This window comes from Myotis lucifugus, unplaced genomic scaffold, assembly GCF_000147115.1.
Source record: "Myotis lucifugus unplaced genomic scaffold, Myoluc2.0 scaffold_398, whole genome shotgun sequence".
Taxonomy (NCBI): Eukaryota; Metazoa; Chordata; class Mammalia; order Chiroptera; family Vespertilionidae; genus Myotis; species Myotis lucifugus.
In genome coordinates this window covers 192,361-196,797 of record NW_005871446.1, presented here as the reverse complement: position 1 = coordinate 196,797, position 4,437 = coordinate 192,361, and the positions used below count along the sequence as shown (strand labels likewise).

The 4,437-nt window shown below is 45.4% G+C and overlaps 1 pseudogene; it reads right to left on the bottom strand.

The window, feature by feature from the left end:
- Positions 1-936: 936 nt before the first annotated feature.
- On the bottom strand, positions 937-1,879 carry LOC102430364 (annotated as a pseudogene).
- Between the last annotated feature and the right edge of the window lie 2,558 nt (positions 1,880-4,437).

The window sequence follows — 4,437 nt, the reverse complement described above, 5'->3', positions numbered from 1 at the left end:
GTAGGGAGGGCAACCTGCTCTGCTCAGTGAACCCGTTCAAGTGTCAGTCTTGTCCCAAAGCGCCCCAGAGACCAAACCTGGGTGCTCCATGGTCCTGTCAAGTTCACATTTAAATGTAACCACCACAAGTCCACTCTGTGAATTTGGCACCTTCTCAAATTGTACTTAATCTCCAAATAAGGACAATAAAAGGTCATATTTCTGCCAAATACATTGCAAATGTCATTACACAACCAATAATATACAAACCTCTTCCCCAGAAAATAGACTTCTGAGGGATGTTTACCCTTTTCCTTAATATTCCATAACTTAAACTCTACAATGTAAAATCAACCATACTTTAATATCATGACATATCTTCAATACATCTCATGTTACCTGACAGGGAATAAAGAAAGGAAATGAGGACGTTTTATGCACACTCACGGGCAATCATAACCATAAGAAAATAGGAAGGAATTGCTCACGATCATTGCAATCCTCATTTCTGTAACATTCACACTTGGTATTTATAACGATTGTCTTCCACTACCTACGCTGTATCCCCTTTGTCCTCAGCAAGCTCCTCAGCCTGTTGTGTTCTTTACCTGGTGGGATGACCCAAACTTTTATTCCTCAAGGTTCTAGGCCACTGATGTTCAATCTTTTTCTTCTCATGGCACACAAACTAATTACTAAAATTCTAGGGCACCCCAAAACTTATATTTTTTGCTGATCTGATGAAAAATAGGTGTAATTTTGATTCATTCATACAAGATGGCTATTGTTGTGTTGGCTGTTGTCATTTTTTTTTTTCATATGAAATGATCATTTTATGTCAAAAGAAAAATCTCGCAAGCAGGCAACAGTACATGCCCTGCTGCTTAAAAAAGGCTGATATATTACACGAAATTCATGCAAGGGGCTCGGCCCTCGCAGCCCCTCCCCCACCCTCATCCCCTCCCACCCCACACATGACAGGCCCACTGGCACTTTGGTGAACATGCTGATTTCTCAGGACAAGGTCCCCTTTCCTTGAGAAAACGCACAGAAGCCGATGAAGGAGCAAATCCCAGAGGAAGGGGGTGATGTCTGGGGGCCCAGGGCCCAGGACTCAGAACTTCAGCGGAATGACCGGCCAGTACTTGGGCCGCTTTCGGTCAAAGTGCTTGTTAAAGCTCAGCTGCACTGCGGCCTCCATGGCCTGGATCTTGGCGGCGCTGTCCCTGTACAAACGCTTCATCTCGGCCTGGCGCCGCTCGCTGGGGCTCTCGGAGGGGGCGCTCCATGGAGCGGCTCCTCTTGTAATACAGGTCGTAGTCGGCGTTCACATAGTCCTCCAGGCGCTGCGCGTCCAGCTGCTGCTGCCGCCGCCGCTCCTCCCTGTGCCTCTCGGTCTCTGCAAAGTACTGGCTGAGCTCCTCTGTGAACTCCATGTTGCTCAGGTCGCACTCCACCTCATCATCTGAGTCGGTCTCCGCCTCCTCTTCTGTGGTCCAAGATTGGTCTTCGCTTGTGGTGTCAGGAGGATGCTGCCCAGACCTTGGAGAATGTGAATAACCACAGTGGGAGTCCTGGGAGGACAGGTGATGGCCATAGAAGGGCTGAGAAGATCTACCTTTCTTAGCATAAAAGCTCTGGGGAAGACCTCCTGGAGTGAAGTACCAGGGGGAACTGAAATAAGACTCCATGGCCCTCCGATAGGCATTCTGGTGGCTTCGCATCCAAGCCATTGCTTGATAATAATGTTGCCAGTATCTTGCATATACTGGATGACAAGACCAAGGCGTGGTAGTTTCCGATGATGTCATCTTTGCTGCCATCTCTGATTGTGAAAGTCCAAATGGGCACAGGAACTCGGGCTCCCAGCTTCCAGATCCTGGGCGGTGGGACCCACGGACCTACTTCGGCTGTTGTCATTTTTAATTTTTATTTCTGACAATGTAAGGGGAGTGCCCTGACTAAATAGGCAGGTGTTGCATGTTTAAAATCCTTGCGGTACACCAGTTGAAAATCCCTGGTCTAGGCCATTACCAATCCTTCCTGGATTGGGGTGTTGTTATTTAATCTTAATCACAGGACATCCTAAGGGATCCCTTGTATGTCAAACATATTCTCCCCTACCTCCATGTAGAGCAGCAGTCCTACCTTACCTTGGCAGTGAGAACCAGTCACCCGTCAGCACCATAGCTCCTTGCTTGTGATTGACTCAGAGGCATGCGGGACCCCAAGTGTGAGCAGAAACTCAGGACATCAAACCAGATGGAGAGGGACATGGGCCATGACAAACTGCTTCATGAGTGTTGACAATCCAAAGAACTTATAGTAAGTCACTGACGTGAAAACCTGACATGTCAGAGAACCCTACAGCTCATTTAGGAGAAAAAAACAACCCAAAACGCATCCTGATATAGGTTCCCCAGTTTAAAAACAATTACAGGAATTCCTAGGGCATTATCAGTAATAAAATTTGAAACTAAATGTTTTCTCAACTATCAATACTTTTAACTAAATCTAATAATTTTTATCCTTATGATGGCATTAAAATTTTCTTTATGTTGTTGCTCAATGATTCTAAAATTGTAGCAAATATGTAGTAAAAAAGTATAAGATGAGTCAAGAGTTAATTAATAAAGTAATGTTTTTCTGGGGAAAAAAGTAAACCAGACAGAGACCAACAAAAATGCGATATTTTGCTCAGCTAGAACTGCGCCTTGGGTGATGTCCTGCACATAAAGCAAGAAAAAGTTTCACGTCCAAACCAAAATGCAGGAAAATGTGCATAAGGACGGTGATCCCAGCGTTATTTGTAACAGGGGAACGCCTGGTTGTTTCATGGTGGGAAGAGTTAAGTCACTGGGCTGTGACAGTGACTGTCACTGTGTTATGCAGCCATTGCCACTGATGTTTCTGAAGAGCCTTTAAGAACACTGACAACTGGCTGTCCTAATGTTAGCTTAATAGATTCAGTTACTTTAAAAATGTCTAGAAAAATTAAAAGGCAACACTCTCCTTCATCAAATTTCTCTGAAAGCCACGGGCACTGCCTGAGCTCCGGGGAGGTCGGGCACCCACGACTGTTCTTTGCTGCCTTTCTGTGCAGAGGCAACGAGAGAAGCCTCCACAGGAAACGCCTGCTTCTCCTTCCCAGGGGAGAGCTGGTCCCAGAGTCACCTGACCTTCAGGAGGCAGCCCTGGCCTCCCTCTAGGGCAGTGGTTCTCAACCTTCCTAATGCTGCGACCCTTTAATACAGTTCCTCATGTTGTGGTGACCCCCTATTTCATTGTTACAAATTGAACATAATTAAAGCATAGCGATTAATCACAAAACAATATGTAATTATATATGTGTTTTCCGATGGTCTTAGGCTACCACTATGAAAGGGTCATTCGACCCCAAAGGGGTCACGACCCACAGGTTGAGAACCGCTGCTCTAGGGGGACTGCCTTCCCTTCTTGGAAGACAGAAAGCTTATCCGGGCACTGGCTGTGACACAGTCCGAGGGCTCACAGAACCAGGGGTCACTCAGGGGCAGGGGGATGGCATGCAGGCGTGGGGAGAAGAACGTCTGGGGATGCTCGGTGGTCTCCCTGCTTGTGGAGACGGGCGTCATGGCTGAATGGGTGAGAACCAGGCTCTTGGCCAGAAGCACAGATTCTCTTTAAGGCCTGGAAATCTATCAGCTCATAAAACACATACACACATACACACATTTATATACTATACACACATCCCACACAAAATCACACATTTATAAACAATACATACATAACACAGACTTATACATAATATACTCATTGCATATATACACTCACTAAACATACACAAAACACATATATGCTCACACACAAACACACAAACTTATACACACATACACATATGCACACAGACAATGCCATTCATGCACACACATATACATACACACTTAGGCACATATGCACAAATGCTCACATATACATATGTATTTACACAATACACACACCTGTGTTTACTCATGATGCATACATGCACATGAAGATGTTCTAACAAGACTCCCTGAGATGTATTATTATGGCATGTGGATTACTCTGAGCAGAAGATAATCAAGACCCAACAGATTCAAGAAAAACTTTTACCTCTCCCTTAACAGCCTAAAAGTATTTGGTTGAGGTGTGGAGGCTGGCCCAGAAGAGGAGCTACGACCAGACGTAACTTTTTATCTGGAAGACCTAGCTGTAGGGCAGGGCAAACCTCTGCTCCGAATACCTGTCTCCCCTGTGAAGCCTGGGCCAGATCCCATTCCTCAGCTCAGGGTGGCATACAGGCCTCAACTGCCCAATGGGCCCTTGGGTCTCATATGTTTATTTATTTTAAAAAATATTTTTATGGATTTTAGAGGGAAAGAGAGTTAGAAACAACAATGATGAGAGAGAATCATTGATTGGCTGCATCCTGCACGCTCCCTACTAGGGATGGAG